General features: G+C 36.5%; 1 protein-coding gene across 1 annotated transcript in view; it reads right to left on the bottom strand.

The window, feature by feature from the left end:
- Positions 1-14,901, bottom strand: part of GALNTL6 (polypeptide N-acetylgalactosaminyltransferase like 6) — a gene marked incomplete at both ends in the record, with an annotated part of 443,878 nt that overhangs the window by 241,803 nt on the left and 187,174 nt on the right. The gene's annotated exons all lie outside the window — the stretch shown is intronic.

Below are 14,901 nucleotides of genomic sequence, written 5' to 3'. Positions count from 1 at the left end.
AGAACAAATCAACTACTTACTACACATGCATGTAATTCTTATGCTATTCCTGAAAGCAAGTTTTTTCCTTTAACATTTTTAACTCCCAGCATGATTTTAAAACTAATAAGTTCTCCATCTCCATAAAACCCCAAGCCAACAAACACAACCCCAAAATACCACATAAACACAAGAGAAAGACATCATAGAATAGTTTGGGTTGGAAGTGACCTTCAAAGTTCATCTAGTCCAACCCCCTGCAATGAGCAGACTGTAATCTCTAAAGCATAAAGGGCAAGGAAATAATACCCAAAACACCCACATATATCAGAATGTTTTTGTTTTTGTTTTAAATAAAAATGTTGCCCCAGCTTAAATAGCCTCCTGCGTAACAATTAGCCTCCTGTATAACTTCTTTTGAAAGAGGTTGCACTGAAATTTGTGTATTTGTATAGTTCAATATTGTAACCTTAAGTGTATATGGATGAGAAAGGTCATTGGATTTGGATATTCTCATTGATGGTTTCAGAATAATTGCCTTATGAGGAGAAGCAGCATCGATGGAGTCAGTTTCAAACCATTTCATTCTTCCTGCAGAACAGATTACTCTATTAACCTTAAAAGCAAGCCATAGTTAGAAGACAGAAGAGGAAAATACCTTACATTTTCTTAATATGTCTTCATCATTCCACTTAAACCTCTAGTCCCCATTTATATTTACTTTTTGCAAAGTTACCTTGCTAAATATGAATTGATTTCTGATAAGAGCTACAAACCACAAAAATACTCTTTTCTTCTGAGAAAGATGGTCAAATTCTCAAATTCACAGAAATGAAACCTTAAATTTCAACTTTCTTTTGTTAAGACAGTCTGTTAGGTTTCATAGCAGTGGCCCACTTGCCTTTCTTCAGCAAGTTTAATTCTGCTCATTTTTAGCCCCTTGCTCTCTGACATGAGACTTACAGAACATCACTATAAAGCCCTTTTGTTTGAAATTCTATTCAGCATTATGGATAGCAGAGTATAGCTGGCTCTGTGCTGTGATGGGCTGCAGGACAGACCTGATGGGATCATTGTAACATTCAGGAGAAGGCCATGAACTGTAATAAAGATGCAGTTTGACATCCACTGCTGAGACATTGGATTTGCCAAGAGAATAATCATATATGCACACAGCATTTGCTCAAAATCTATTAGCATGGTTCTTTGTATTCTGCATTTTAGAAGTGATGCCACATACCCTGGCTGCAAAAAGACTACTTGAAGCACAGACATTGCTTCTTGTCAGCCATTGCCAGTCTTTGAAATAACAATTGGGTCTTTCTGCATGGAACAAAGGAGGAGTTATCACTAGGTCAAAGTGAAGTCCACAGATGAGACTTCATTAACTATTATCATATTTAAATTTATCAATGGTGCCTACAACATAGAATAAACCAGTCTAGGTAGCTGTATGATTCATGTATTAAGCAGAAAAGACAACTGTTCTTCTGTGCAACAATAACCGACATAAATCTTCACATATGTAGATTTATCTTATCTACTACTTCAGCTCATCTATGTGTTACTAAAGGGAACCAAGAAGCATCAGCGAAGTTCAGATATGCTACTATGAAGATACTTTTACTACTAACTGCAAAAATTTTGCATCAGCAAAGATTTTCAGAAGTGTTCTTTCAACACTAGTCCATTATAAAAAATTCTGTGGAATGCATTTGGAGTTCAAACAAACATTGCTTTATTATTTATGTTGGTTCCATGGTTCTAACATACCTTTTAATAAATTTTAATAAATTTTTAATAAAGTACTCTATTTTTCAGCCACCATAAAGTCATACTTCCAAGACTACATGCTTTTTGTTCTCACCAAAATAATCCTAACACAATAACAGTGTTTTAAGCATTCCTAAGCAAAACACAGACTCTGATTTCAAGATGTCTACTCTCTGAAATTAATACCATTAACATATCAATGACTCAGTGGAATTACTGTTTTAAACAGTGAGATTTTTTTATTCTCCAAAGAAATGAGAAATTACAATTCAAGTATTTCATATTTCCTGAAGAATGCAGTCTTAACATAAAAAGTAAGTTTACCATAAAAAAGAAAAATGCTGTGTAAAAGAGATCACCATTATCATCCAATTTTAACAGTTTTTAAATTAGCACTAATGTTTATCAGGTAAAACTTTTAAAATTATAGTATATATGTTAACTGAAAATGAACTGACTTCCTATAGAAATATTTCAAATACTGCTGAGCAAAGTAATTTTATTTTCCAGAGTTTCACAATTTCAGTGAATAACTGAATAACATGTATTGATTTAGAGAATGACAGTACTTGCACACACAAACTCCAGTTGTCAGCCTCCCCCAAAGACACTGCACGTATCTGCATACTTTAAATGAAAGTAGCTACTATGTGGACAGTAAGTGTTTTTTTCAGGTAGTTTGAATGGCAGAATAAAGTGTCCAAAGAACACATTGACTTTCATTAAAGCCTGGAATACTAGGAAATCCAGAAAGACCTGGAAATGAATCCTAAAATCCATATTAAAAAATTTTAGTAGATTTAAGACAGACAGATATGCAGTTCCACCAGTTTCAGTCAAGTAAGGGTTTTCTCCAAGATCTAACTCAAAGACAAGACTGTAACATAGTTGATATCAATCAACATTATGTTATCCTTTTAATTATCACAGAATCGTAGAACAACTGCTAAAGGTAATTGTATTACTGCAGAGTGTTAGTATCAGATCATATTCTGATTGAGGAATTAAAACTCACAACAACAACAACCAGTGGGGAACTAAAAAAAAAGGGTGCAACTACTGGGTCTTTCAAAATAATTTTTAAAACAAAGGTATTACTTGCAATTTGCAGTTTGTTTCCATCAGGACCATTTTCTGCCCTAGTGGTATTTTATAAAATAACTGCTGCGAATTTTGCAGTAACAAGATAGATTTGAATGGTAAATGAAGACGGGTCATTTGACTTAGATAACTCAGTTCTGTATACATTGTAAAATGGCTTGCTTGAAAAGTTTGTTAGTATAAACATATGCAGTCCTAGAAGAAAAACCTTCCAAGAAGGTTGACAGTTTTGCCCATGGGATTGAGGGCAGAAAACTAAAACAGCCTACCTGAAATTACTATGCCAGATTTATTTTTCACTTTGGCTTTGATCACATTAATTTCCATGAAAGTGTTATGTGGTTATTCAACGTCATGCACATACTGATAAGAGGATAAATATTTAAGGATGCTAAGAGCACATTATTTGAATAGTCTTCCACTGTTTTCATTATATTTTTCCTCACTTTCATCCTTACCTCCATACTTGTGTTTCCTCAGATAACCAAATAACACAGTAGGATTTTTAATGTTTAATGTTTGAGGAAGCATTCATTCACTTTGCTTAGAAACACATTGAGTAGTACTTGAAGTACAGCTGCCTATAAATTCAATTGCTCTAGTTATGAAACCTCATGCTACCTCCTTCTTCCTCAGCTTCCCTTGTTCAGTTACCTGACTGACGTAGCCTCCTCATCAATGGCTGGTGAGTGACCATTTACAGAACTGGAGGCTTAAATGTTCAGTGTTTGATGCTGTCTTCCCCAAAGTTTTCTGAGAGATCCTGATCAGTTTTCTTAGCTCAGATACATGCTCGTATCTCTAGGTATGTGCCAGGCTACATCGTCAGCATGCGGTGCAGTGGAACTGCAGGCACCTGCACATCCTGTCACACACCCTAACTAAACAAATCCAGGTCTTCAAGGTTCTCCAGAGGGCAGATATGGGATTATTCCTGGCTTTAGAGACTGACAGACGAGGGTGGTGAATTCAAGCAGCTTGCCCATTTCACAGCCAGGACCAGAATCCAGAAATAGATGGGAATGTTGTCCCTCTTGTTCTTACACTACACATTCTCAACATACTTGTGCAACATGCCAACGCTTCTCTTAAGAGCTTTAAAAGACAGTGGCTTTCAGTGATTAGGACTGTTCTGCCTATATTACTAATCTTCTTTAGTCAATCTCACAGAACCTCTTCCCAATACTTTCTTGAAGGCAGACACTTCATCTCACTACTGACTTCCACAGTGACACCATTTTGATCTCGGTTATGGTTTCTAGCTACAATGTAATAATTGCAGGAGTATCTGAATCAGACATACACACTGTACTGATACGCCCATTCTCTTTCCTCCTAATAAGTCTGAGGATATAATTAATACACAAGTAACTTGTAAGGATACCTCCTCCACCCCTAAGCACACACAATGCCGCGAGTAACCACTTGCAATCCGTCAGAAAAGCTCACACAGAACAAGGGAAAAACCTAGCTTACTATTACTCCATATGGCAAGTGAAATATTAAACCAAAATCAATTGCTTCTGCAGTATAATCCTACTCCATTCTTCTACCATTATAAAGGCAAACTGGGAAGTTGAAGTCCATTGTGTTCTCTAGGTGGACTTTTATTTTTTTTTTTTAAAGTGTGTAATTAACATTTTTTATTTTTAAATCATGTACTTGCCATAAACACCTAAAAATGCAGAACTTTTCAGAGTTCAGTCAAGTTCAGTCTTCTGGTTTCATTTTTCAGAATGAATAATTGGCTGCCATCAAAAGAGATTATTTTAAGATCTTGGAAAGCAAGGTCATTTATTTCAAAAGTGCAGTATTCAAATGCCTGAATCAACAAGTTGGGAGGGGGCAAAGGGTTGAAGAAACAACTGTACATATCTAGGACTCACGGCAGGAATACTGCTTAAGGGGAAGAAGAACATAGTTGAAACTTGAAAGGCACTCCTCCTCAGCATAAGCATTTTCTGCTTAACCTTCATAGAACAGTACAGATTGACCTTCAGAAAAAGTATTACAGATGCTTTCCTAAAGGTGTGTCTTTTCTTGCATTTAAAGATTACATACTTAGGTGAAGCACACCAGCACTTTTTTATGGAACAATGCTGAATAATAGGTTCAGTAGCTGAGGTTATAAGAATAACAATTTCTTAGTGTAAATGTTAATAGATTACTGAAAACTCATTGTTTAGTAAACAAATCTCAGAACAATTTCTGTGCTAATTCTGAAAATGATATACAAACGTTTTGGTAGAAATAACTAGGAAGAAAATAATCATGATAAGCAACTACCAGAAAAATATTTTACAGGCAGATTTGTGTATGCATGAAAGAATTGGCATCAAATGATGAATTTGCTGATGAATCAGATACAATGATATTTTCAAGACTATTACTATGAATCAAAAGTTATGAACCTTGAATTATGCTTTCAAATATTGTTATCTTTGATCAATCTTTCTATGATACTTCAGAACTTAATATCTAATATTTCTTATTAAAGAATAATACTACATCATTAAATGTGTCCCACAGAGACTTTCAGATTAGATTTTTAAAAACAGAGGACTTCTCTACCAGGGCATGAGTTATTTCTAAATTAATTTTCAAAGCAGTAAGTACCTTTCCACTATCTCTGGCCAAAAAATCTTTGTTTCTCTCTTCCATTATTAGATACATTACTCAACACTAATGATATCTGTGATCCAGGTATGTAGCTTATTACTGTTCTGGAAACTGGGAAAAAAAAAAAAAAATAAAAATAAAAAAATAAAAAATTCACCAGAAAATGGCTACCATGAAATCAAAACTTCTTTACAAAAAAGGTAAGGTACATCTTTTGTAATAATTTGTATAGTGAAAAATGTTAAATACACATAACCGACAAAGCAGAAGTTTCTATGAGCTTTGTTTTGGCATGCTGTTCCTACAATTTGCTATCATATCCAGACATTTGGCTCCAGGAGTCCAAGACCTACAAAAATGATACACTGTCACACCCTTTAACCAGCTTTAAAACACTTAATACTGATATAGTTATTCCTTTGAGATACAGAATTCTTCTGCTGTGTTGAAGCAAGACTCAAACCCAAGTTTCTGAATAAAACAATTTTAGAGTCAAAGTTGCACGGAAATTCTTAGAAGGTTAAAAGAATAGTTAGAGCTTCCTCTATTCCTGAAATACTGACCTGTCCAAGGAAAAACAAACAAAAAATTTTATTAGCACCTGGAAGCTAATAAAATGTAACTTGAAAAGACGACTGCTCTCAAAAAGGAGTTACAATTACCCTTTGTTTTCACTACTGAGAATCCTAAAGCTATTAGGATTTCTTTCATGTTTTAAGTCTCTACCAGGTAGAAAGAAAGAAATAGCATCCTTTTACTTCAAGGTATAGGGATAGTTCTGTTTAACTCCTTGATGAGTTTTTAAGTAGGAAAAAAAGTCCTAAAACATTGTATACTATCTTAAGGAAAGATGCAGAACTGCAAAATTCTCCATCTTCACAGCTTCTCTGTTAACAGGAACATGTAGAAATCTACTGCCTCTGTAGAAGAGCAAATGAAAGAAAATGGGCTTCTGAAATGATAAGAAAGGACAGCGGGGCTGGCACCATTTCAGCTGCTTTACAGCAAAAGCTGATTCATAAAAGCAGCAATTTGTTTGACCCTGTGGATATGACAACAACAATATTTTATGCACATTAAGGGATGCCAATAGCAATGCCTTGGCCAGTTACCAGGCTCTGTGCCTTCTAGACACATCAACAACCTTGTAAACTGCCCTTTCTGATGGATAATAGCACAGGAGGAGTTAAAGGTCTTGCAGACATCCCTTTGCCACATTTACGAAGCAAGGCAGCAGCCTACTACAGCAGTTACTGCATCATAAAGGTAGCCCATCTCCAATTTTCTCCCCTTACAAGAAGTACCAGAGAAAGAGCACAACAGAAAGATTTTCAACCTTTTTTTCCTCACTGACTGCGCCAGCACACACTCTCATAGCTTGAGCTGCCTTTTTAGATATGACCTTTTCTTTCCCTTTCTAAAGGAACTACAGCACCCACTGGGCTCCCAGCTACTGACAAGCCCTCTACAAAGCTACCAGGACAAAACATTTACCAGTGAGGATTTACATAGTAATTGTCTTAGCATGTCAAAGTATTCAATTCACAGCAACAAGTTTCAGTCACACTGTGTTTCTGTTCCCATCTAGCCTTGTCAACTGAGCCTGATAAAGTAGTGATAACTAGTAATTTCTACTGCCATTTGACAAGGCTATAAAATTAGCTTGGGTGTGAGCTGATGGAGGGGAAAGCAATCTTTATTTTCACAGTGGCTCACAGCTGGGAAGCAAGTAGACATTACTGAGTACAGGCCTCAATAAATATCACAACACTTCTCCCTACTAGAACAAATAAACCTTCTCTGAAACATTATTGCTGTTTTTGTGAAAAAGAGAAAGATTAAATTGTACAGTAGAAATAGCTTGCATTATTGCTATTAAATGCACTAACAAACATCTTGGAAACTAAACAGGTAAGGCCTTGTGTTCTTTATGTTGCCTTCCCTCAGTATGAACTTCATCACAGCTGATAGAGCTGAAATAGGTGCTTGTTACTTTATGTCAAATTGCATCATTTGGTCTGTCATGGACAATCTCTCCAGTAGCAGGGCATATCTTCAGAGAAATCAAAGTCAGTGAGTTTGCCTCACTTAATCCTTCAAACTGAAAGGCTTCTCTAACCCAGTGAAGAAAATAAGAGGCAGATAAGTCCTACGACACAAAGCACGTTTATGTTAGCAAAGCAAGTTAGCATCAGCAGACATCCTAGTACTGTAATAGTATTCCAGCTTAATCATTGCACTTTATTATCTATTAATTCCAAAATAGCAGCAGCAGCTCAGTTTATATAATATATACACATATATGCATACATACCTCCCCAACCACTGTTTTTTGAAAGAGATTACAGACATATCAACGTACTCAAAATTAATTCATTAACACCAAGCACGCTAATCTGACTGTCTCTCAAAAGTCAGGATGACCTTAACATGATCAATAAAACGCCTCTATTTTGATTCTAGGTTTGTTTTCCTGGCTAAAGGAGAAGAAACAGGATTAGAATTTCAGTCTTTGTCATCTCAAAGTGTGTTTTCAGCATGCTACTTCAGGAATAAACCAGCCCATGATGTTCAACTACCCTTTAATTTCTGTTTCAGAAATCCTAATTATCCTTTTATGACTGGGCCTTACATTCCAAAGCTATCTCACAGGCTTCTAGGAACCCTCTGGCATATCAACCAGTTCTGTGCCAGTCGTCAGACACCTCTCCCAATTGTCACAATGATTCAAAGATAACTGAGAGTGGCCTCAGAACGACATCAGTTCCTTCAGTACACTCCATCAGGGCCCAAGGACTTAGAAGTATCTTAAACAAACTGAACAATAGTGTGACCTACCTGTCTTCTCCACCTCCTTTCACATCAATAGGTGACCAGGCTCACACCTCTCTCAACATCATCTCCCAAAGACAATATATGAGATAAAATAATGGGTGCCACATCTACGTCTGACAAGTGTCTGTAACACCAAAGTCAGGGCTGTTAGATGTGGGAGTAAACACTGTGAAAGTGCTGCTGTCCAGCCTCATGGACCTCAGGTGCCAGCATGACACCACATCTGTGCCTGCTACCACATCTCACAGCCAGCACAGCCTTTGGAAAATTAGAACCATGCGAAAGAGAAAAGTTGCTTTTTCATTCCAGCTTTGCTGCACATTTGCTGTCCTTATTACAGGAAGTGTAACAGCTAATTTTGTTGCCAGTGAGAATGTATTGTGGGCACTTGCCCTGTTTTGTTAATGTAAGAGCTGAAATTTTATTTGCTTAGAAGCATCCAGTCTTATGCAAATTCCCTTTAGATACATGCCTAATTGTATATATATATAGAAAAAAAAACCCAAACACTTGGAAAGGAAGCAAGAATGGATATATAAGAAAAAGGAAGGTATACTGAGGCTTTCAAAAAACTATTAAATTAACAATGTACAGCATAATCACTCTCACCTGTGACCTACAAAGGTACAGATATTTAGAATGTTCCACATTTCTCACAGATCTTAGTGAAGTTACTTGTACTTTCTACTTTCCGTACTGTATTATTTGAGATTTGAAAGTTCTGACTTAAACCATCACCAAATGCGAAGAGACTTGGCTATCCCAGATGCACAGAACTGGCTGGTGGGTAAATATCTTTTAGTATTCCTGTCCCTATTAAGCGTAGATTTCACAGTTATGTTTACTGCAGCTTGCTGTTTTCTAAGCAGCATGGGAGGCTTTACTGGATTCTAGGTAATATACAAGGCATCTAAACACACAAGAACCACTTTCCTTCGCCTGGATAAACAGCTTCCTTCTCTTATCAAACTCTTTTCAGTAAACAGAAATAGAACCATGAGGCTTGGACTCTCCTCACTGGCAGCTTGTTCCCCACCAAAGGGCAGAAGGGGACACATAAAAAAAAGACACACAAACCACCCAGAAAGCACTTGGGAATTATTCCATGTTATTTGTTACTATCAATACATATCTTGCAGAGGAACTGACAGCAGGTATGATAGAGACAAAAGGCCACAAGTTTTCTTGAGGATAAAATATTACTGATCCTGTTTTGAGGAGCTGCGCTTTGAACTAGAAGCCCTGAAGCAACTGCAGAGAACAATCTGGGGAGGCTGAGAAACAGGGATGTTGCCTACCCTGTTTTGGACCACATGATTTTCCACTTTCACAACAATACTCAGTAACTACACAAAACACTTTGAAAAGCAGTCAAAATTAGAACCTCCACTTTCCTCACTACCCTACTTAAATCAAAATTTGAGTTTAACCAATTGTTCTGTGGCCAGATGAGGTTAAGGTAATAATATTAAAGAGCAGTACGAAGGAATGCAGCATGTACACGTGTATAAAGATATTGCTGATTTCCCAAAGTGAAAGAGAACTAGAAAAACTTTTTACTTTCTTAGCTTATAATAATAATAATAAAATCAATCCAAGCAACTAATTACTTCCATGACCCGTATTAAATATTGTGAAGTTCAGCCACTTAAATGATATTAAATAATTTTTCTTTTAGTGTCTTGAAGCAGGACATCCAAAGCCCATCTTTAAGAACACAGAACGCTGAGGGAAATTATCAGACTCTATCTTGGAGTACTGAATTAAAGATGGGGTTTTAAATTGTATTTTTAAGGACAATAGACACTGCTTAAACTTTGACAAATGCTCCCTATTTATAAATATAAAGTAATTAAATACATTAAATGCAATAACTGAAAATTTTTAGAGTATTGGAGAATGGCTAAAAGGGAAAGGGCATGACCCCAGAGACCCTCTCCATGAAAAAGATCTTCCCTAGTTAGCATGAGCTGAACAAGGGTGGGTGAGAAGATATTGCCTGGGAAAGGCCTGCATAAACAAGTCTCACAGTCTCAGGAGGCAGCTCCTGGGAAAAGGCCTGGATAAACAAGTACCAGGAGGCAGCTCCGAAATAACGAGGGAATTCACATACCAGGGGGGGCCACAGAAGGGGATGGACTCATTATGTATGTTGGGATGGGCTCATTACGTATGCTATCAAATCGGTGTTTGACAAGTAGGCATCATTAATAGAACTGTTATAAAAGCTTGCGCTCTGTGTCAATAAAATGAAGCATGTTTATCATCCGCATCGGACGGCTGCATTTCTTCCTCCGTCGCCGTAGGCCCGAACCCATGCCGGGGTCTTGACCCCCGACATTAGAGGATTCAGATCTGAACTACTGCATGATTGTATAACTATAACATTCATATAATATACCCCTTTCCCATATGAACCTAGTAATTCTAGTCTTCCTGCAAAGTTTGCTAAAACACACTTAAGGATTAACAGTAACTCTGCAACTATTCCAAAGACACAGACAAAAAAATCCCAAACAAATCCCTCTAAGGAAACCCATCGCATATTCATTTTAGCCTCTTTTAAAAATAAAAGGGACAGCAACCACACTGAATTCAAATATTTTGAGAAAGAACCATTCAGGCATTCTCTCAGCTTCTGCTACTGATAAGGAGGGAGAGTTGGAGAATTTCATTTATGCAGAACAGGTAGAGTGAAATTTGCTTTTTTATTATTAAAAAGAAAATCTCAGTAGTGTTCATGACAAAGATGATCTCGCAGCCTTTAGCTAAACACCTGTATTCCTTTGAATATGAAAATGCATTTCTTCTGAGGCCTTTGAAAAATTTAGCATATGAGAAAAATGAGCAAGGCTCAGACTTCTGAAAAGGAAGCTGCTGGGAGCGACAGTGAAAGGCCACCACTTCACACAGCAACGGCAAGACCAATAGTCAACACTTGGAACCACTGACTCCAGCCCATAAGGGCTAAAAACCACACACCAGAAAAATCAAGTTGAGTGTCCAATGTAAGCATTAAGAATTTCAGTACAAAATGAATCTATGTTGTATTGCAGCATACAGAAAGCGGCATAGGGTGGGCGAAAATTAAAAATAAACACACTATTCTCGTGGGTTTTGAAATTTTTTTTGTATTGGTATAAAACTTCTAATTCTTAAATAGTAATTCCATTGCCAGCTCTCAATACTACCTAAAACTCATAATGTTGCCTTAGGTTCCAGGTGATCAGAACCCTTGTTTTTACTAAATCAGTCCTGAAACTCAATGAACTGAGATGATAATCCTATTTCAGATTTTTACTTGGAATTAAAGTTGGTTTTATGTTTGGTTAGGTATTTTGGTTGGTTGGTTTGGTTTTTAACCTTGAAGCTAGGGGGTGATTATAGGCAAAGAACAGAGGATTAGCTAATATCACTTGGCAAGAGCATCCACTGTGAGAAAAATTTTGCATAAGAGTGAAACAGAAACAAAACATCAGAGACATCTCAGAAATAAAAAAAAAAATATTCTTCAAGTGTAGCTATGACAGATGGAATACGACATAGGAGATAGAGGAACACAATAGAAGCATATTTAAGACACAGGGAAGTTGTTAAGTCAGCCTTAAAACAGAAGATAACTGTTTCATTTCTCTGGGGATTTTTACAGCACATACATTTTAATGTCTTAAAAAGGAAAGAAGCATCAATCTGAATACATCTTGCTGAAGTGCTTTTAAGATATCACACTTAAAGGAAAAACAAGAATACTAAAAAAAAAGAAAGAAAACCTGAATTTCTCATAGCTTAATCATCTAAGCATTTTTTTAGTTGCACCCAGTTCCTTCACAGAAGATATATTTTGCAAATCCTGAGCCCAATTTCCAAAGAGACCAAGGAGAAACTTCATTTGGATTAAAAAGAGCAAGCTTTGGTTATCTGCTATCTTTGCATACTTCCCAGAAAGCCAAATGCTTAGAATTGGGACCCAAAATTTCTTCGGTCTAAGACTTTAGAATAAAGTATTTTCAATGAAGTTATTTCAGAGAAATATAGAAATTTTGTTTGTTGTATTTGAAGGTTCATTTTGTGAATTTTTTTCTAATGATGGATATAAAACTATTCTATTTGGTTCTTTAAAACAAAACCTACACAAGAGTTTCGCAAAAATAGTCTTCAGCACAGACAAGCCCCTGTGCAAATGGTATACACTGAATAGAGACAGAAGAACAAAGCTTCAAAGTCTTTAACAATAGTATCCTGCACAAACATGCAAAAGAAGAGAATTAAAAGCTGAAGGGCAGCTAGACTCTCCAGAGCAAAAGCCCTCTATAACACTCAGAAGCTGACCAAACTAGATCTTGCCTCCTATACATCACTTGAATTACCTACTCTCATTTTATTTCAGTAAGAACCCTGTCTTCTGGCACAGAAGTTATACAGTTTTCTCTGAAAGCAACCTTATAGGGTATGAGCTACTCCACATTTCACACATGCTTCTGAAGAGAGGAGTCATGGCCCAAGTGAGGTGCAGTCTGAGACTGGCCTGCATTCTTTTCAACACACAGCAGCCAAGAGATGGGTTTGTTTCAGCCAGTAGGTCAGAACACACTGTCAGACTTCTGGGCATCCTGGAAGTTCAAGACTTAGACTTGCTCCAAGATGTAACCACCAGAAGTACAGAGCCCAGCTTTGTTACTTTTATCAGTGCACTACTTAGTACACAAATTTAGCACAAGAACATATTTTATCTTTACATTTAGAAATGACACAGTCAATTAACTAATGGACTACCTGCCCTACAAGTGTTTAACATAAGGAAGGTTGGAAGGATATGATGGAAGTCAGTTTACTCAGGACACTACTAAAACATCAACTATACAAGATTTCACTGGCCAGCACAAGAACCCAGCTGGATTGCAACATGAAAATGATGCAGATACCTAAGGATTCAAGTTTCCCTAACAACACGCTTAGGTGAAAGTCACTAATGTATTTGTGCAGGGGGAAGGGGGCAGAGAAAGGTTGGTGTGACACTGACTTGTTCCCAATATGTCATTTCTGACAGCACATCGCTCACATTGCTTCTGGGGACACGCATGGAAATGTCATCAACTGTGTGGACAGTAGCAAGTGAGAAACAAACTGTCAGAAGAACAACTTGCAAAAATACAAAGGAAGGATCACCATTTCAGGTTTTTTTTGTACTTAGTAATTGCCCTCTGCAGTTTTGCTAATAGAGAAGGCTGCTTGATGAGCATATTTATAATGTCAACAACGTAATTTATCACAGCTTTGATGCTGTACAGCTGTGCATTAGATTTCAAACTTCTTGTAAGCACTATTTCTATAAATAATTTCAGGTACTTTGGCAAAGTAGAAGGCAAAGCAGATGAAACATACAGCTTATTTTTAAAAAGTTGTTTCTTTTGACTTAATTCTATGCAAACGATGCTAATGTATACAATTTAACAGATAAACAGTGTTTTCTCACAACAATGCAACATGGCAATTAAATAAGTAACATCTCCAAAGATTTTTTTGCTAATTCAGCCACAGTGAATTATATTTTATTAATCTTACAATGCAAATATTTATACACTGTTCATTCTTTGAAAAGGACAGTTCTACATTTGATAGAATAAGGCATTAGTTGCCATGATATTTCTCTTTCTCTGCACCCAGAACTTCTGTCAAGCTCTCAAGTTCTGTTTAGTTCTCTGAAGAATTTCAAACTAATTCGCACAGCAAAATTGTACAGGTTAAGAAATAAGCAGATATCTCAACTTGAAACACCACATAATACAGGGAATTGTATCTGAAGGAAAATACACACCTAGTCATGGAGACAATTAGTTTTGTCACAAACCTGTACCTTACCCCATATACTAACTGCTTAACACCCAATTAAAAGAGAGAAAAAACACCATGTAAAGAGACAAACTAAATCATCCCTCTCTTTAGAACTCAGAATGACTATAAAGGTCTAGATTCTGAAGCCTAGAATGGCATACATGCCCTTTCCTGTTACAGATAGGAAGCTTTACTCTTCATATAACAGAACCAAAACCTACACAACATGAAAAGACAGTTATGTTTGCTGAGAACTGCATTATAATTCTTAGCTAAGTGGTTATTTTCCAGAATAACCTTTATCCTATTTCTCTGTAGGATATTACTGCTATTAAGAAACAACACCAGCATTCAATCCCCCCAAAAATTCTGCATATACATTTCATCATTGCTCATTCTGTTTTCACCTAATTCTACACTGCATAAATCAGCTGTAGTTTCAGCACCTGATAAGCTGCAGCTCCTGAATTGTTTTCACTTTCCATGTAACAAAACCAAAATAAAATTTTTGAAGACACTGATCCAAATATTTAGCCAAAATTTTTATGGAACTTGTCACCCTGCCCTCCAGCCCAAAGATCTGCAACTATTACCAAATGAGAATCTGAAAAACTATGTGAAATACGATTTATCACTGCCTAACAAATCACTGCCCAGAAACGCCATGAAAATCATTCTGTAATTAAGACACTTTTTATAGTCGAAATATGCTACTAAGATAAGAGGTTAGTTTAAAAGACAATGGAGCAAATGATTTAACAA

Source organism: Streptopelia decaocto (genome assembly GCF_964273445.1).
Source record: "Streptopelia decaocto genome assembly, chromosome: 4".
NCBI lineage: Eukaryota > Metazoa > Chordata > Aves > Columbiformes > Columbidae > Streptopelia > Streptopelia decaocto.
This window is presented reverse-complemented; position numbering and strand designations above follow the sequence as displayed.